A 21,816-nucleotide genomic window follows, 5' to 3' on the forward strand; every position below is an offset into this window, starting at 1 on the left:
TGAGAAACTTGGACAGGTAGCACCTTGGCATTAAAAAGTCGGACGCTGCCACACAAAGGGATCTGGACCTCACATTCAAGCCCAAATCAACGTTTCAGACAACCATCGAAACATTGGCGCTTTTGTCGAAAAACCTGGGATTCAACCCCTAATAATGGCAGACCACCAGTACGAAGACAGGCATACAACATCCGAATCTGAGCCTGAGCCCCAACTAGAGGACCATGCCATTATACTTCCTCTACCACCACAAATGCATATTCCTCACGGAGAAGGGACATCAAGAAATCTCCAGCCCAGACAGATCTGATCAAAGGTCCATCCACTAACAGAGGAAGACCTTCAGCAAATAACGGAGCTGTTGGGATTGGTTCATGGCCAATGAAAACGACTAGAATAACTCGAACATGAAGCCGAGCGTCAAAGGGAAGCAGAACGGGAGCTGCAAAGAGAGGTGCGATGACGGAGGGAATTGGAAGAAAAGCTCTTGCGATTAGAGGCCGACCTCCAAAGGCGAAACACCATAACAGACCAGGAGGAAAGTTCCCAAGAAGACCCGTTCGTAGAAGAGATCATGCAGGCTAATGTTCCTAGAAATTTCAAAACTCCCGACATGAATCTCTATGACGGAACCTCCGACCCAAAATACCACCTTAGAAACTTTAAAAGTCGGATGTATTTGACTGACGCCTCTGATGCCACCTGTTATAAAGTCTTCCCAACCACTTTGATCAAGGCAGCGATGAAGTGGTTCAACAACCTACCTCCCAGGTCAGTAACATGTTTTGACGATCTGGAATTCTTACCAGATTTTTCATTCAGAAAGATAAGGTAAAGCACGCCCCGAGCTTGTTGGCAGTCAAGCAAGAGGCCAGAGAAACCCTTCGAGAGTATATGGAAAGGTTTAACAAAGCAAGCTTGGAGATTCAAAATCTGCCCACTGAAGCCGTGATCATGAGGCTAGTTAATGGCCTCAAAGAAGGGCCATTCTCTCAGTCCATATCCAAGTGACACCTAGTTTTTTTGAATGAAGTCCAAGAAAGGGCAGAAAAATATATCAACATGGAGGAAAATTTCTGACTAAGGGAGCCTTTTTCTCGACACAACCCGCCTTATCCACCCCAAAAAAGAGAAGGAACCTAAGAAGAAAGAAGAATACAACTAGAAGAAGCCTCGTTGATACCACAATTACACTTCTCTTCGGGTATTTCTAGTAGATGTTTATAGAGAGATATGCCACACAAAAAAACTTCTACCTCCTCACCCAATCAAACACAAAAAAGGAGGAAGCCAGACAAGCCAGACAGAGTACTGTGAATATCACAAACTTTATAGGCATTTGACCAACGACTGTTACGACCTAAAGAATGTCATAAAAAAGTTGGCCAGAGAAGGTCGACTAGATAGGTACTTGGCTGATAGGTCGGACGACCAAGGGAAGAGAAAGAGAGATGAAGAAAGGGAACGACAGGAACGTCCACAGCAAACTCCTGAACGACACATACACATGATTAATGGGGGATTCGCTAGAGGGGGGATATCAAAATCATAACAGAAGAGGCATTTAAAAGAGGTGTATCAGGTCGGGGAGGGAACCAAATTACCCGACTTGCCCACCATCTCGTTCACCAAAGAGGACGCCTAAGGAGTAACTCCCAACCATGATGATCCCGTGGTTATAACCATGATCCTTGCTAAAGCCAACCTCCATAGGACCCTCATAGATCAGGGAAGCTCGGCCGATATACTATTCAAACCCAGCTTCGATAAGCTCGAGTTAGAGAAAAAGGATCTAAAGGCCTACCCAGATAACCTCTTCGGACTGAGGATCCGACCTCTCAGGTACATCTCCCTCTACACTACCTTCAGAAAGGGTGCAAGTTCGAAGGCATTAAGCGTTGATTATATTATGGTCGACGTCGTCTCGGCATACATCGCCCTAATAGGTCGGACCACCTTAAACCGACTTACGACGGTTGTCTCCACACCTCACCTCTGTATGAAGTTTCTTACAGCAGAAGAAATCACCACCATCAAGGGAGATCAGAAGCTAGCACGCAGGTACTACAATGAAAGCCTCAATTTAAAAGGAAGTCTTGGGGAAAAAGAGGTCAGTACCATCGAGCTTGGCGGAGTTCGAACTCGAGATGAACTACGCCCCCAACCTGAAGGTAAATTAGAAGAAATCCAAATTGGAGACAACCCCAAAAAAACAACAAACATAGGAGCTAACTTGGAGGAAGGACTCAAGAAACAGCTCATTAATCTACTAAGGAGAAATTCTAACCTCTTTGCCTGGTAAGCCTCCGACATGCCTGGCATAGACCCCAACCTGATGTCTCATAAACTCGCAGTATACCCGAGCTCCCGACCTATTCAACAAAGGCATCGGAAGCTTGGATTAGAAAGGACATAGGTCGTGGAAGAGCAAATACAAGCCTTGGTAGAGGCAGGATTTATAAGGGAGATGAAATATCCCTCATGGCTAGCTAACATCGTTTTGGTGAAAAAACAAAATGGGAAATGGATTATACGTGTTGACTATACTGACCTCAACAAAGTTTGCCCTAAGGATCCATATCCTCTCCCTAGTATTGATGCTCTGGGTGATTCATCCTTAGATTATCGATATCTGTCCTTCATGGATGCTTACTCTGGATACAATCGAATCCCGATGTACAATCTGGATCAGGAAAAAACCTCATTCATGACTCCAAAAGCTAACTATTGCTACATAGTAATGCCACATCATAAAAATGAACTAGTGATAACAACATCCTTACTACTTGCTCCATCATAAAACAATAAGATCAAACAACTCCTAGAGATGATTTACAAGTGCGTTTAATTAAATTTTTCTAATCTTGTAGTAGCTAATGTACAAGAAAAATAGATTTTTGTTAATTCAAATTTCAAATGCAAGGTAAAAGCATCCAATTATATTTCCAAAGCACATTTGAATAGAAAATACCCAGAAACAGAGGTTCAAAAGCAAAATCAATTTAAAAACAAAAAAAAAAGAATAAAAAAATCAAACTCCAACAAAGTAAATACAAAGTACAAACCTTAAAAGTCATTTGGCAAACGCATAACCTCATACGAATAGCAAAGGAATCATAAATTGAATATTTTAAAAACCTCCACAACAATAAATAGGGGAAAACAAAATAGTCAAGAACCTTGAGACATATATACCTTTAGAAGACGATTGATGATAGAGAAAGGAGAAGACAAGATTCGAACAGCGAAGCCGGCAAGCTGGCGACAAATACGACGATGGACGACGGACAAAGAGATGTGAAACAGGACTGCAGAGCAAACATTGGCGAATGAGGGGAGGGCCCTTGAGCACAACGAACTATCAGGATTACGAACGACCACTACGAACCTAGTGGCGATCTTGAGAGCGACGAGTGGCAACGGTGAAACGGATGGCAGCGCGATAGAGCCTAGGATTTTTAGAACCTTTCAAGGGGAGAGCTACGAGATGGACGGATGGTGGCAGCAGCGGTTTTGTTATTTGGTGCTTTGGTAGAGGACTCGGGAGAAGGAATGAGAGTGAATGAAGAGCTTCGATGATAAAAGGAAACAAAAAAATTCACTAAGTGTCGTATGTGTATTTGCTGTTCTTATATTAGGAAACACTTTTGAAGCGCACCCAAACCACACAATAGGTTATTCTTCAACAGCTCTCTCTTTGGTGAAAAAGTGTACCTATAGATATTAAGATAAAGCTATGTTTTATAATTGATATTTATAATATCTAAGGAAACACCTTACAAGTAATGCCACAACTTTATTTTCTACTCTCCTATAAAAAGGTAACACGGAGAAAAGCGTAGCCTATTTTATAAATAGGTTAGACTTTTCAGATGTAGCTTAAAAAAATATGGCTAAATGAGAAATTTTTTTGTAGTGTAAAAATTTAAATTTTTTTTTCAAGTATTTGAATTTATATGCAACGGATATATGTTAAAATGTACGATTAGCAAACTTGTTTTAACATCTTTAAAACATATTCTGATATATTAGTTTTGAAAAGAAATACTTATTAAAGTCTTTAGTCCACTTCACATAACTCATAAAGTGATTTTTAAATTATCTCATATATGACTAAAAAGATAATTTATGAATTTCATAAATAAATAAATAATGAATGTAAGAGAAAAGAGTTTAAAAAAAAGTATATAATGATGCATATGTTCAGCTCTCAAAAAAATTGAAAGTTCAACTCTCATAATGTTAACTAGGGCGTTGAAAAGTTTATAAACTTAATAACTCTGTTTGAAGACCTATCATGTATTTGAGATTGTTCAAGAATGTTATGAGTTGAATGCAAACTAGTCTAAGATTTAGAAAAGTATAATTTGGTTTAAGATATGAAAATAAGGTTTGTCTATATAATTACAAGTTAAAAAAATTTTCTTCTATGATGGAAGAAAGCAATATAAAACTAAAACAATATAATTTCAGCACTTTGTTCATTTTAGCAACAATTTTCTATTTTATATTAGGGGTGTACATGGGGTTGGGTGAAGTCAGATTTGACTTAATCCAAACTCGACCTTAAATAATAATCGGGTCTATTTTTGAGATCTTTACCTGCCGCTAGATCCGATAAAATTATATTATTCCGGATCACACTAAAACCGAATCTAAACCAAATAAGTCTGAGTCTTGATAAATTGTATGGCAAAAAATTATAATGACACTTATATTCATAAATGATAGAGGTTATAGTACAGCTACTTAAGCGTGTGTGACTTGCACAACAAGTTCAGTTCAGCAAGTTAGATCAATAACTCACATTCTATTTTAGTTTGTTGGCACTACTGAGTCAGCATAAGATTCTAGGTTTGCTTTCAGTTAGTTTTCAGTTATTTAGTTGATTAGTTGTTAGCTAGATCAGGTGCTAGAAGGTTCTAGCTAGTCTATAAATAAACACTCTTACTCTCCCTGTATAGCCCAGTTCTTTTATGAAGAAATCACAAATAACCAATTATGTTTCCTCTCTTTTCCTCTTCTTTTTCTCTCTCTCTTTCTCCCTCTTATCCTTCAACTAAGTTCATCTTCTGAAGTCTGTTACCTTTAATAAAAAAGAAAAAAATTTACTTATTATCGAAAAGTTAATATCCATACTTAGAACTGGAATTTGTCCAAAAATTTTAATTTCAAGATTCTTTGATCTATTTTCTAATTCAATAAGTTTGATTAAAAACAAAATAAAAAATTTATAATTAATGTAACATAATATTAGAATTAATTTGAAAGATATATTTTTTATGGGATCTCCTCCTTCTATTTGTGTTTATCTAAACATAAAAATAAAGAAAAATAAAAATAATAAAATTAAATACAATATATTTAAACAATATATCTATACAATTTAACTTGTTGAACAAACTCAAATTTAAACATTGGAAGCAAAACATGCATTTTATATGTTCACTTTTTAAGGTAAGTATTTTCGCGTCTTTAGTAGTTTCGCAAGTAAAAATGAGACAATATATTTATGAGGTGTGCTATATTACTTTTGAAGTAACTGAATTATTTTTGAGGTGATCATTTTCATTGAGGGATAGTTTTTGAAATTATACTTCAATACTCAAATTTTCTCAGGTTCAGAAGACATTTAGTTTGCTTATACTAATTTAAAAAAAAAATTCGTAGCACTTAAAAAAACTGATAGATTAATTACTTGTTATAGGTTATCTTTTTTAAGAGGATGATCATATATTCAAGCTATCTTCGATAGATTAATTAAAGATTACCAAAAATACATCATATCTATTATAAATCGCATGGCCAATTTCACAGTTCAGGAAGCTAAATCTTTCTTGCTACCTTATATTTTGAGGACATACTTGAACATTTCAAGAAAACTGATCAAGAAGTAGTTGTTGCTCATTTCACTCAAACTTCAATAAGTTTTGGCTCAAACAATGGTAGAAGAATTGGTGAAAGACATGGTAGAAGAGAAACATTCTCAAGAAAAAGCAGATTCATAATCCCAGGTCACGATATCAATTTTGTGGAAGAGTTGGTCATGTAGTTTAGACCTGTAATTTTCATTATGATTAATGAATTGCCAAACTCTATAGCACTAAAAAGTAATTAAAAGGATCATTAGTTATTTACAAGGGACAACAACTCGAGGCATGATTTTTACAAAAGTACTCATTATAAACTCTTGTTTTTGGCAAATGCTGATTGGATAACAACAATCTTTATTAAAAGATTAAAAATAAATGATTATCTATATCCACGAAAGATAAAAATACTGACATATCTATCCATGTTAAATTGAAACTAAATTTGTATTCACATAAGATACTTTTTTGTGTGACAAAGGTATCCTACGTGATACTCTAACCTTACAAAGACAAGATACTTTTATCACATAGAGAATATATTACGTAAATATAAATTTAATTTTGATCTAATATAAATACATATGTCAGTATTTTTATTTTTTATAAATACAAATAGTTATTTATTCAAAAAATTAATATATATTTCATTTTTTTTCGGAAGTTATCTTATAAAAAATTAAATGTTTTGGGGATTAAAATAATAGTTTATTGTTTAAATCTCCTCAATTTTGAACATCTTCTTGCTTCTTTAAAATCAAGTGATATTTGAACCGATTTGTGTATTGAGTTCTTGACTTTTCCGTCGGCACTCAAAGCTTTATTATTATAAGAAAAGCAACCACGTGTTAATCAGTCTTATACTTGAGGAAAATGATTATTGTGATTATTGTATTTCAACCGTGAGTTGTAAATCCTATCTAGCTAGATAATTTAGATTAAATAAAATATATATTGAAAAAGAAATATAAATCTAATACTTTTACCTTTTTTGGTCAAAATATAACCTCCAACTCATTTATAATTCGTCATTTAAGTTGTTTGTCGTGGTCTCGTCCAGATCTAAGTCATGGAAAGATAACGATGGAAGATAAGATTCCCATTGTTCATCCAAGAATGGGTGCATGAAAGTAGAGGAGACAAAGAGCAAAAGAGAATAATAATAATAATAATATAATAGCCGCAAAGATTGACGTAAGGGATGATGGTAGTGCAGCCGAAAGCATATCACAAAATTCAATTCATAATTTCATTTATTTTCAACCATCAACTCATTCTTACAAAGATTTAATTATTACACTTCTGAACTCTCATGTGGCTTAGTGCCTCATATCCCACGCCTCCATATGCCATGCTTCAAGCTTCAAAGGTATGTGCGTGCCACTTTAATTTAATTTCGCTTGTCTATATCCCTTAATTTGTTGTTGGGTTAGTTTTGATTCACTTATTTGAGTAAAAAACATATTTTTATAAAAAATAAAATGTTTTTATTAAATTTTAAATATATTTAAATATATTTTTTTAAATATTTTTATTAAAAAGTAATTTTTTTAAATTTTTTAAAAGCCAACACTTGGTTTGGAATGTTTTAATAAAAATAATATTCTTTTATAAATAGTCACCAAAAACAAAAATATTCTTTTATAAATAAAATATTTTTTAATTTTAAATTAATTTAGATACATCTTTTAAAAAAATATTTTTATTTAAAAAAATAAATTATTTACATTTCAATAATATCTTACTAAAAAAATTTTAAAAAAAGATATTTTAATATTTAAATTTTTAAAAAAATCTATTCAAATATAAAAATAGTTTTTACATATTAAAAATAATATTTAAAAAAAGATAAATATATTAAGTATTTTTTTAAAAAAATCAATTCAAACGGATCCAATATTTTATTCTTAGATAAAATAAAAATAAAAATTATTTTTAATATTTAAATTTAAAAAATTATTCAAATGTAAATAATTTTTATCTATTAAAAAATTATTTAAAAATAAATATTTTTTTTAAAAGTTAATCTAAATTAATCTATTATCAAATAAATTAAAGGACCTAACCCTTAACTTTCTTAAAGTAAACTAATTATTATTATAATGGATCTAAGTCTACGACTTTCAAGAGGTCTACTAATTAATATAAAAGACAACATTTTAATTAACTCTCCTTTGATTTTTTTTTTTTTTTAATGACTAAGAACAAGTTACAAAAGGACCAAAACAAGAAAGAAAGGAACACCGCCCCAGCCTTAGGGAACTACAAAGTCAGGAAGTACTCTTTCATGACGATGAATTCTCCAGGTTCAATTATTGATCAATTATTTAAATTTTGAAAAATTATAATTGTTAATATATAACTATATATAATAAGAATGTACTTGTTTTCCTTTGTCGGTTTTTTTTCATAATTTTTTTTATGTATTTTTTTTTATTTTTGACAATTTTCTAAAACATTTTCATATATGATTTCCTTTTCTTATATAAAAAAATTTTTAAAAAATTATTTTATTTTATTTTATTATTTTAAACCAAAATTATTAAAAATTAAATTGATTTAAATTTTTTATAGGTTCACTGTCAATTAATATTTTATTTAAATTTGATCGTTAGTAACCAATTTTCAATTCAACCCACTGATTCAATTCGATTATTAAAGTTATCTATATATATATATATATATATATAAAGAGATTGTGTATGTGTGTATGATGTTAAATCACCACCACTATATAATACAATTTATTATATATTGGATAAATTTAATACTTAATTTTTAGAGATATTAATACAAAAAAATTTAATATTATTGTTTATATTTATAATATATTTTTTATATATTTATTTAATTATATTCAATTTTTTATGATAATTTACTCATGTAGTAGATCTAAAAATTAATTATTTATGCACGTAATAATATATAATTGATGTATATATAAAAAATTTTACACTGGATAATGTAGAAAAAGTTAATATCTCCTAAATTTTAATTTTTTATACATAAATTATATATAAATTTTAGTTTAATTTTTTTAAATTTTATTTTATTATAAAAATATTTTCGACTTTTTTTAATATTTTATCTAATTTTGTCTTTGTTTTATATGTTAAAAATATTTATATTAAATTAATGTGAAGTTTATATAATGATATATGATATATCATTTTCTTTTATTAGAATCTAATCTTAAATGCATTGGCATCAGAAAAAAAATTATATGGGTATTTAATTTTATATTATGTCACGTGCTTTGTAAAAATTAGAAGTGTTTACATCTAGCGATGTTTTAAAATAAAAAATTAATAAAATAATAATATGATACTTTAATTATTATTGAATCAAGATAGTAAAATTTATATATAATAAAAATTATAAATTTATTAAATATTATTAAAATTTTATTAACATTTTTATTTTAAAAGTTTTTTATATTTATTTAAATTTATATAACAAAACCAATGCGATAAGGGTTTTTTTTGTTTTTTATAAAATAAAAAATTATTATTTTCTACAACAAGATTTTTTGGATTTTAATTTTTTAAATACGATTTTTTTTAGTATTTAAATTTTTTAAAATTCACATTTTAATCCATTATCATCATCTCTAAATAGTATATAGATTTACGTGTATAAGAATACACAAAAATTTATAAATAACAAGCATGACTTCTTTAAAATAATTTTTAATTATAAATTAAAAAAATACATTTTATTTAACAATAATAATCATTGTTATCGTATCTCAAAATATATAGGTATACCTAAATGAGCATATTTAACAAGGATTTTTTTAATTATAAATTAAAAAAATAACTATTTCCCAAAAATAACAAGAATTGTTATCGTGTGTATTTTTTGTGTACTCTTATGTACTCTGAAAAATAATTATTAACTTTTCAATCTGATATATTTGAAGTGGATTATTTATGAAAAATAATTATTTTTTAATTTATAACTAAATTTTTTTATTAAATATGACTCATTCTGGTGTACCTATGCATTTTTAGATACGATAACAGTAGCTGTCATTGTTAAATATGACTTATTTTTTTAATTTATAATTAAAAAAATTCTTAAAGAAGCCATGTTTGTTGTCGTAAATTTTTGTGTATTCCTATACACTATTTATAGATCTATATACTATTTGGAGATGAGGATAATACATTAAAATACGAATTTTAAAAAACTTAAAAAGGAGTTTATCGGGGATTAGGCGAACTCTATAAATTAGTTCGCCGAAAGTTAGACGAACTTGCCTATTTTTATAAAGTTTATTGGAGTCCAACAAACTTAAATAAAAAAAATCATATTTAAAAAATTAACGTCTACAAATTTTGTTGGAATAAATAATAATTTTTTTATTTTATAAATGAGAAAAATCCATACAATAAGTTGGTACAGATAAATAAAATTCCTAAATTTTTGCTGCTCGAAAGAATTACTTATTTTTTGTGTTTGCAGTATATTCAAGGAATTGGGCTTGGTACCGAAAAAAAATTTATAACATATATAGAAATTTTAATTATTTACCAAATAAAAAATTTTTAATTAAATATTACGATAAAATTTAATTAATTTAAAGAGAAAATAACAAATAGGTTCTTGAGTTTTTGATCCTTCATATTTATTTAAGTTTTTTACTTTTTTAAAATTTAGATTTATCATCTTTCATATTCACTTAAATCGTTGACCTTTTTAAAATTTGGACTTATCGATTTTTTATGTTCATTTGGGTTTTTCAGACTCAACAAAAAAATCAAACGTGACTTTTGCTGTATTAACTTAGTTGATACGGATATACAAGTGAGAGAATTTTTAAAATTAGACAAATTAAATTCACAAATCGATATATTTAAATTTTAAAAAAGTTGAAAATTTAAATATATTTTTAAATTTTAGTAATCTAAATGTTTACAAACCAAAAAATAGGAATGAATTTGTCATTTTTTCTAATTTAAATTTAAAAAGAACATTTTTTGAGGATAACTAGCAATATATATTGTTGAATATAAATTAGTTGATGAGCTTGAAAGGTGCAATTATTTGATGGATGGGAGGAAGCAGGCGTGTTAATGGCTTGGAGATTATTCACGTGTACCTTATTTTGTCCAAAGGCATTCATGTGTTTTATTGTCTTCAAGAATCCATTGTTGTCCCCACATCGTATCGTCCTAATCTGTCAGTTAAGCTCCCCGAAATTATTTATTATTATCAGTTCTTTGACAATGACATGAATTAGCCACTGCCATGCACCAGTTTGACCAGAAAACTAAATAAATCAAGAAAAATCAACAAGCATAATAATGAATTGATTTACCTTAAAGTTTGAAATATATCATCAAATATTAAATTATTGTTTAGATATTTGTTATGGTGTCTAAATTTTAGATATAAAATTCAAAAATAAAAAATAATTTTATTTTTTTATTTTTATTTTTAGGTAATTTAGACACAAAAATTATAGACACTAAAAATTTTATTTATTGTTTATTATTTTTTAGTTTTTATGATAGTGAATATTATGGTATTTATTATATTGTATCTAATGAATAAAGTATTATTTTTGTCCTCAATATTTGGAGTAAGTTTTAAAGTTGTCCCTAACGTTTTAATCGTCCTATTTAAGTCTCTAACGTTTTAAAACTGACTCAATGTTGTCCTGCCGTTAGGGATCCGTTAACAGAATTGACGGCGGGACAAAATTGAGACAATTTTAAAACGTTAAGGACTTAGATAGGACAAAAATATTGGGGACAAAAATGATACATAGAAATAAATTTTAATTTTATCTTTCAATAATATCAATTTTTTACTATACATAGTATTTAATTATTTTTTAATCACATCTAAGTAAATTACACTTAATCATATTACTTTTATTTTATAAATTAATTTTTTAATAATTTTACTCTTAAAGATTTTTAGTTATTATGAAATATTTGTAGAATGATTAGTACATAAACTTGCAGAAAAAATAATATATATATATATATAAATATATATAACAAAATATAAATTATACCTTTTGTCTCTAATGTATCAAAATTCTTTAAAATTATAAAAAATAAATTTATTTAAAATAAAAGTAATTAAGTGTAATTTATTTAAATGTAATTAAAAAATAATTGAATACTATGTACAGTAAAAAATTAATATTATTGAAAGATAAAATTAAATTAAAATTTAATTTTATGTATCGTTTTTGTCTCTAACATTTTCATCCTATTTGAGTCCCTAACGTTTTAAAATCGTCTCAATTTTGTCCCGCCGTCAATTCTGTTAACGGATTCCTAACAGCATAACAACATTGAGTCAATTTGAAATGTTAGAGACTTAAATAGGACGATTGAAACGTTAAGAATAACTTTGAAACTTACCCCAAACGTTAGAGACAAAAACGATACTTTACTCTTTATTAAAAATGATAAATAAATAATATTTAATAAATTTTAAATATTTTATTTTTATTTAAGTATTTTATTATTTATTTTTAAAAATAAATTAAACAAATTAGACATTACAATAAAAAAACACCATAAAATTTACTAAATATGATTTATGATTTGCGTATAGGACTCAACTAACTGTTATGTGAAACGATTGGTTTTATATGAGACTAGCTAGTATTGAAAGAAATAAATTTGAATCATATAATTCTATATACAGTTTTGACTAGTTTAATTTATTTTTAATTTTTTTTACTATTTAAATATATTCAAAGAGTAAAAAATATTAGGCTGATTTTTAATATTTTGAGATATTTTAAGTAATTTAGATAACTGTATATTAGTATATAAAGTTGAGTTAGAAAATTTGAGTTAAGTTTTAAAGTAGTTTTTAAAGTTATACTTGAGATTTAAAGTAGTCTCTGAGATTAATAATTATCTATTTTTATCTCTGAAGTTGCACTCCGAAACTCAGAGTCGTCCTTTAGGCCCATTCTATCCATCTGACGCAATCAAAAAGCTAAACTGGATTCCTTTGTGACATGCTGGCCAAGTAACTGTTAGTTGATGTGGATTAGTAAATATTTTGGTACAATTTAATCCCTAAATCAAAATTGAAAATCCTAATCCCTAAATTTAAAGATCACTTTCTGCAGTATCTCATTTCTTCTGTTATCTTCTCTTCTCTTCTCTTCTTCATCTTCAAAATCACATGATTATGGCTAGTGCGAGCAACGCAACTGGGAGCTCAAACAACTCACGCTCTAATAGAAGCATTGCTAGGAGAATAACTAGAAATAGAGATTCGTGTTTACCATATTTATGTGGGTACGGGTCGAGACCAATACTGCGATGGTCAAGAACAGATCCTAACCCAAGGAGGCCCTTCTTTGGTTGTCCAAACTACAATATAAGTGGTTGTTCTTATTTTCTGTCTTTCTAGGTATAAACATGATTTATTCACTTTCAATCTTTTTGAATTTGGGTGTAGACTATAGGTAAGAGGTGTTGTGGGCTGTTTCTATGGGCAGATAAAATTTAGGAAGAAGATGTGATACATCTAATGGTAAAACAAGTCCTTCAATTGAGAATGAAGAATGAAAGATTAAGATTGCTTGAAAACTTGAAAGCTTGGAGTCTGAAATTAGGATTCTAAAAATTGGTGGGACTTTAATGTTTGTATGTATACTGCTAATTATAGTAGTTGTTATTTTCTTAAAATTGGATAGACAATTTAGTCAGTTGCATCTTACTAAAAACAAATGACATGTTATATGCAGATGTTGTTTATGTATTTGTACCTATTTTTTTGTTTGAAAGAAATACAAATTAAAGTGTTTGACATTACTGTGCTTGCATATTTTGGAACTAGAGAAACAATATCAAATACTAATCCATTCATCTATATTATTATAATTTATCTCCATAATATAAAAAGATACAACCAAAATATTGTTCATAAAAAACATTGTTCATCTATGATGTCAAAGTTACTGTAATTAAGGCCTTATAAAGCCATAAGATCCTAATTAAGAAAGTATTGAAATCAAATAATTCAAACAAAATAGATGGACAAAGACACTAATTGTTCTATATACATAATAATTTAAGTCATTATTTTTTTGTTTTGGATAGCTTGAATCTAGGAGTGGTACAAACTTCAAGAAATTTGCAAGTCTTGAAGCAATCCTCTGTGTTGCACCTTATATAGAATTAAGTGGACTATTCCTTGCAGGTGGGGTGCTTGCCAATGAATTGCTGGTTGGTTGGGTGATTGTATGTGGGGTGCTTTCTGAAATTGATTTTGTGGCTTTGGATAACGTCCTTTTGGGAGGGAGTTTTGTTGGCCTAACAGGAGTGGATGAAACTTATGAACAGAAATATGTAAAATAATTAGTAAAATTGATTAGAATATTTATTTAATAAAATCAATATCATTTAATATTGTGAATATATTGAGAGTCATCCGTTTCTGACAAGATAGGTTGACTAAGTCAAGTTGGATTTCAATATGAGACTGCGGAACAGGGGTGGCTTTACCACCATTTATAGCATCAACTAGAGCAGAATTATTGGCCTGACCTTCTTCATCATCAACAGCAGTAGCCTCTACAGCAGCTATAGCAGATGCTTCTTCTGCTTCACTGTAATAATGCCAGCTACTTTTTTTATGAATTCTTTTCAGTTTGGTCTTCTGTTTCTTGCTCTCACTTGGCTCCTCATCAGCATCATTTCTTTTTTTTTCTTAATTAGCCATGGCTTCTTTCTAAATTTTGGTGCTTGTGGTCTATTATATGGTGATTTTTTTCATAGTGTTTAACCTAGAAGTGAATTTATATGAAAGATATGTGTCATTATATACTTCCATAGTCAATCACTTGCGGCAGAATTCATCTGGTCTTTTACTAGCTCTTACCAAAACAGCACAAGAGTACACACATGGTATTCCTAAACAGAATAAAGATAACAACAAAAATAACAATAAACCAACAACACCAGGTAGCAAAACGGGATACAATAACAATAATCAATAAAGATGCAAAAAAATATTATCACTCAATTGCCAAAAAAAAATATGTGCACAACATCTTTTTCAAGTCTATAACCATATTAATTGACCAACCATGAACTTCAAATTTTTTGTAGTTTGTATCACTAGACCACACAGGGACCCAATTGTTTTATTCCTTTCTTATCTTTTTTAATCTAATGCGTTGTATTGGAGGTAGAATTCTAATATTCGAATTATGCTTGACTTTGTTCCTGTCTATAGATCTCATAGCATATATCCTGACTTCTTCCAAGAGTGTGATAATAGGCTTCCTTCTAGCTTTTTTAATCTTAGAATTGAAGACTTCACAAACATTATTGCAAATGTCTATCTTAGGTGCATTATTGAAGAAAATCTGACTCCAAGAGTCTCTAGGCCACTTGTTCAAATAATTTCAAAACATCCTTATTAATCTTCTCAATCTTTTTCATCCCTTCAAGAAATCCTTCTTGAGTAGTAGATTGCGCATTCCCACAATAGACTTCTAAGCTCAAGATCCTTCCATTGCTTATTGAAGTTCCTCTATAAATACCAAATGCAGAATCTGTGATGGAAATTTGGAAATACCTCTTGAACTGCATGGTTGAGGCCCTGATTCAATAAAAATAGTAGCCGATAAGTTTGTTATCGGGCATCAGAATAGTCCCTAAACTTTCATAAGTGACATTAAATTGGTCCCTACTCAATCACATATACTTATCAAATTAGTCCTAATATGACAAACACATTGTTCAACATCTATGGACAGTTCATAATAACAGCACAGAGTCCATAATAACAGCAGTTTCATAATAAACAATCTTCATTCATAGAATCTATGAATAACAAGAAAATGAATAATTAAACAACAGCCAAAATCTAAACAGCAATTCAATAACCAGAGACCATAATAATAGCAGTCCAATAATTAAACGGTAGTTCTATAATAATAGAGCATTATTCACATAATCTATGAATAACAAGGACATGAATAAGTAAACAGAGTCGAATAATTAAATAGCAGTCTAATAATAATAGAGGCAAACTCAAAGTATGAAGAATTAAACAATTAATTATATACTTTCTGTATATCTAATATAAACACCACTTGTTTTGCTTGTAATCTCCCAAATCTTGATAAAGTAATTCCAAGAACCCCTTCTAATTGTTAGTGTTTTTAACAAAGACAATTGCATAGGCAATCACATATATGTGGTTGTTTGAATCTTAGCCAATAGCAGATAGGACTTGAATACCATGCTGAGCCTTAAATCCTCTTTTATATCCATCTAAACAATTATACATTTTCTCAAAGATTAGATCATCATCAGGGTTGGGCTGAGGTATAACACCAACTGTCACAGTAGAGTCTAAATTATTTTTTAGCAGTATTAGCCCATAATCCCTTACCATTATCCCATATTGGGCAGCAGTATTTCCATAAACAATAGCTCTAGTATCTCCTAAAGCTCTTATTAGTGAGAACTTGTTCAGATGAAAATCATACTTTGTCTTAAAACATTGTGCAATATCAAAGTGTTTTAGATTAGGATACTTCCTTAGTTTCTTCACCAATTTGCAAGCTAGCCACTTCTTATTAGCCAGTCTATTCTTAGTCTCTCTTGGACATTTGTGGTCATTCATAAAGGTCTTGATCTGCCAGCAATTACCCTCACTATTTCTAGAAGCATAGACAATTTAACCACAATCCTCATCCTTACACACAGTTCGTCCTTACACACAGTTCGTCCTTACACTATCATTCTTCTTAAACTAGATTCTCCTACCCTCTTAAATATAATATTCACGCATATCCTCTGAAGTCCATCTTTGTATTAAATATCATTCCAACCTCAAGCTTAAGCTTTCCAAACCTCCCTCCTTCTCTGAACACAGGAAAGACCTCATTTGAATCACCTCCTCCAACTCATCCTCAGAATTCGGAGGAGTCTTCATTTTCTTTAAGTACCATGTATCTCCATCATCAGATTCCTTATAAGCTCCATCTCGAGCCTCATAAAACGGTGCCATATTGCCAAATTTAGAAATTGGTCTAAAAAATAGTTTATCATCCTCAGAGCTAGAGTTTGCATACACCATTCTATCATTCTCTACCATGATTGACCTCTTCTATCTAAGTAGTTTGGTAGCTGTTGCATTGCTAAATTAACATCATTCTACTGGGCAGATTTCTTGGCAGCCATTCCGTCATCCTCACTGGAGTCATCCTCAGGACCAGGCTTGTATGGTTCATGCTCCACACTATCATAACTGTCATAACTTTCCGAAGATTCATCTGCACTTAATAATGTCACTGTCATAACTTGGAGTTGTTTACCCTTAACAGATGATCTTTATAGAATGCCATTAGCAGCTGCTCTTATTAAGGGCCTCCTAGTATGTATTACTGCACTTTTTTCTTTTTGAAAGTCTCTCTTTGGTGGATCAGACTTGGACCCTTTTGGGTTGGGCTGACTAGCGATTTTTGCAGTGGATTAGGCCTTTGATTTTGGTGGTGGATTTGATGCACAAACAGATTTTGCAGTGGGTTGGATATTTGGTTTTGGTGTTAGACTGAATTTACTACTAGGATTTATTATGGGAATTGATTTTGGGATGGAGCTAGCATCTACAGAATTTATTGGATTTGATGTAGAGCTAGTTGTGTGGATTTGTTTTGGACTTGGCTTTGTTGTAGAAATTGATTTTGGGGCGGAGCTATTCAGGTTTGGGTTGGGGATTTGTTTTAAGATCATCAACTCCTTTCCTTCAGACACTGGTTCTTCTTCTTCATTAAAACAGGTTCAAAGACTCCATGCTCATAGTACACATGAATAACTCCTTTGTTCCTTTGAGCATGAAAACACATCTCCATGTGCTCTTAATCATGTGTGATAGCTCAAAGACCACTCTTTATAGGCCTATCAGAAACCAACCCCCAGCATTTAGTCACATTGTCATACCCAATATGCTTGTAGTAGTCCCGAAGTGAGAAGACATCCAGTGTGTCTACATCAAGTCCAGACAACTAAAAAATGTCTCCCACTGTAAGACACACTTTCATCCGGCTCTGTGTTAAATGACCTTCCATGGTGATATATGATGGTAATGAGAGAATTATCCATCTACAAATTGAACAAAAATTCATGCTCAGGCTCGGCATCATCAACAACATTATTAAAACCACAAGCAAAATATAAACTCCTCCTTTAACCAGTAAATGTATTCAACCCTAGACCACATTACCACTAACACATCAAACTCAAACTATAATAATCTTGAATATCAATCAGGAATAACAAACAACCTTTAATCAAATAAACAACTTTACCTTAGCCAATAAGAAAACTAGTTCTCATCAAACCCTACCACAAACCGCAGAACAACAACATGAAAATCCACAGAAAAAACCATAACCAATCTTATTTAACTACGAAAATAAATAAAATAACAACATTAACCCAAAAATAGAGCATCTCTTATGGCTTTTTCTCTTCATTTTTTCTTACCTCTGTTACGAAATTCCTTCTTTGATAGACCCTATCAATGTTGACGACAACGCAGCTCACCGTGGAGACTAGTCATTTTCGAAGGGAGTCATTGCAGTAATGGAACTCAGCACAGTGCCATTGAAGAACGAGGGGAAGAAATGTGTTTGATTATGTTGTGGAGGGAGAAAAAACATTTGATTAGCATTGCAGATAAAGGTCATTGTAAATTTTGAAGAAAACGATGTCGTTTGGCACAACTTAGGCGTCAAATCCAATACTACATCGTTTAGAACTTGCCAACGTGTCATAGAGGAGTCCAGATCAACTTTTCGGTTGTGCCACATGGACAAAATTAGGGGTGCATAAGGTCCGGACCGGCCCGAAGCAATTTGGGCCATGTTGGCACCCGGGGAAAAGAAACGAAGCCTGGCAAGGAAACTAAACCGGGACCGGGACATAGCTCGGGTCACTTGAACCCAACCCAGTGATTCATACTACCATGGCTAAACATTCTAGGGCACCCTTAGTTTGCACTTCGCAGCACACAAGGGGCACACAGCCCTCTTCTCTCAACACCACAAGACGCAGCCATGTACCCTCAGTCCCCCCCAGCTTACGAATGGCGCCGCCACATTTCCTCTCTCAGGCTTCTTTCTGTCTCTCACTAACCGCCATCACCCTTTCCCTCTCAGCCCTCTTTTTGTCTCACACCAGCCATTGTCACGACGCCCGTCACCACTCATCAGTCTCAAAAGTCACGATGATGCCGCACTGATTCTCGCCTCTCGGTGATAACGAGTCGACGACCCTCAGCGATGACAAATGCGAAGTGCAACGGGGCTTCTCTGACCCTCAACGACGACAACAACTGCTTTTTCCCTTTCGATTAGACGGTCACAACAGTGTTGTCTCTGGTCATCCTCTTCTACTCTGCCATTGGTCTTCTTCTTCTCTTCTTTGACCTCTACTCAAACTCAGGTAAATAATTATTGTTCTGATTAAGGATTTTGATTATTGAAACTTCTGAATATTATGGATTTTGATTATTATTCTGATTAGGTGTTTATTGTTCATTATGTTTCAGGATTTGATTATTGTTCTGATTAAGTGTTTATTGTTCTAATAAGAATTTTGATTATTATTCTGACTTTGAATTATTAGAACTTTCTATTAGGTGTTTATTGTTCTTCCTATTTCAGTATTTGATTATTGTTCTGATTAGGTGTTTATTCTTCTAATCAGAATTTTGATTATTGTTCTAACTCTTGATTATTAGAACTTCTGATCAGGTATTTATTATTTTTCTTGTCTCAGTGTTTTGTTCTGATTATTGCTGAACTTTTGAAGCATTGCTGAGTATTGCTGAATATGTTCTTGATTTTTTTTGTTTAGATAACAAACAATGGGGGAAAGAGATAATTGTATTCCTCTACAAATTATCGAGAAGAACAAAATAATAAAAATTAAAACTAAAAATCTTGATGCTCCTGCTATTGATGCCGCCACAATTCTTGTTGCACTATAAGTTTAATGAAGAAGATAAGGATCCAAACAATGGGAATCCAAAAGTTGTTCGTATAGGAAAGAAATCAAGAAGACTATAAGTCATTATAAGACTATAAATTAATATTTTGTGTTTAAGAAGTATAAGATTTTAGACTAATACATAATATTTTGTGTTATTTGTATTGACTGAAATATTTGGTGTTATTAGACAATATTTGTATTAATTGTGGTCATGCTTTAATTTTGGAGAATGATTAATTCTTGTTAACAGCCCAGTTTTCACTTGGTATAATTGTGGCCCGAAGATATTTAGGTTTTATCAGGTTTAGGATCGGGTTTGGGTCTAATAAATAGAGTACAATTTCAGAGACAAAAATGGATAATTATTAGTACCAGGGACTACTTTAAACCTCGAGTATAATTTTAAAGATTATTTTAAAATTCAATTCTAAAAATTTTACTTCATTTTATTTACATCTAAATTATATAAACACACGCATGATTAATAATTTTAGTTGGTGATTTAGGACGAGAATTGACATATCGGTGCCTAGGAAAGTAAGGATAGAAAAAGAAGTTAAACAAAAGAAAAAAAAGCAAGGACGTAAGGTTTTGTATTAATTAATCTTAGTTTATGTTTATGGTGCAAATTCAGATGTAGTCAATTTTACATAAAATTGATAGTTAAAAGTTGTTAGATAAAAATTTAATCAAATTATTCAAAATATTTAACGACTTTCAGCTATCAACTTTACGTAAAATTGACTGCACTTAAATTTTTTCCTATATTTATTAATTATGTTCGGTGAGTTGTTTGAAATGGGTGTTTGGGTGGTGAGTCTTATGACTTGTATATTCTGATGAATGTAACACAGAGGTAATTGTTGGATATATAATACTTAAAACTATGTTAGAAATGTAGGGATAGTGTGTTTTACTGGGAGGGGTTTGGATTTTTGAATCGGTGTATAATTTATTACCTAAGTATGGCAAATTTGATGCAGCATTTTGTTTTTTTTTTAAACAATTTGATTTTATTTTGGCCAAAATGCACAAATTTAAAAATGCAATAGGATGATCAAATCGGATTTGATCCAAAATATCTACAATTTTTATCTGATATAAATTTTGTAAATATTATTATCCAATTTAATTTTAGTTCTATATCGAATCTTATATAATCGGATTCATATGTAAGTAGGATAGGATATTGAATTTTATATCAGCGTATTTAATCCACATATTCAAATAAATAAATAAATCTAATCCTAGTTTTTTATTTCTAAATTCTCATTTTTCATTCCGTAGTTCCATTTTTAAATTTGAATTATTTAAAATTTAGCTCTATTATCTGAAATTGAATTGTATACTGGTCCAATAAAAATCCAAAAGAGTAGAAAAGATCTCTACTCATCAATTTATTTATTTTTATTTAAATGCTTGGATATATATATTAAAAGTTTTTATTTTAATATCAATCATGGTTTAATATCTTATAAAAATATTATATATATATATATATATATATGGTTTAATATCTTATAAAAATATTATATATATATATATATATATATATATATATATATATATATATATATATATATATATATCGCATTCTCATATGTTAGAAAACTTTAAAATTTATATGTATGTATATTTTGTGTCTTGTAAACTTTAAAATTTATGTGTATGTATATCTTGTGTCGTGTTACATTTCGTATTTATATAAATATTTGTACATCATTATAGTATATATATTATGTTATAATATAAAAATCATAAAAAATGCCAGAAGATCTTTAAATTTATTTTTTTAGTCATTATTTTTAACTATCAACTTAATTTCTTTAGTTTAATAATTTAAAAATATATTTTAATTCAATCTTTTAAGTATTAATGGTTAATTAATAATAAAAAATAATAAATTATGATAGTGATTCCTTAAAATGATATTTAACCTCGTCAAA

The 21,816-nt window shown here is 30.2% G+C and overlaps 1 long non-coding RNA gene across 1 annotated transcript; it reads left to right on the forward strand.

The window, feature by feature from the left end:
- Positions 1 to 7,134: 7,134 nt before the first annotated feature.
- On the forward strand, positions 7,135 to 14,532 carry LOC112698247 (uncharacterized). Its single transcript, XR_011862525.1, has 3 exons — positions 7,135 to 7,239; positions 8,074 to 8,176; positions 14,058 to 14,532. It is a non-coding gene; the product is annotated as an uncharacterized lncRNA (long non-coding RNA).
- The last annotated feature ends 7,284 nt before the right edge of the window (positions 14,533 to 21,816 follow it).

The sequence above is a fragment of the Arachis hypogaea genome, chromosome 6, assembly GCF_003086295.3.
Source record: "Arachis hypogaea cultivar Tifrunner chromosome 6, arahy.Tifrunner.gnm2.J5K5, whole genome shotgun sequence".
Taxonomy (NCBI): domain Eukaryota; kingdom Viridiplantae; phylum Streptophyta; class Magnoliopsida; order Fabales; family Fabaceae; genus Arachis; species Arachis hypogaea.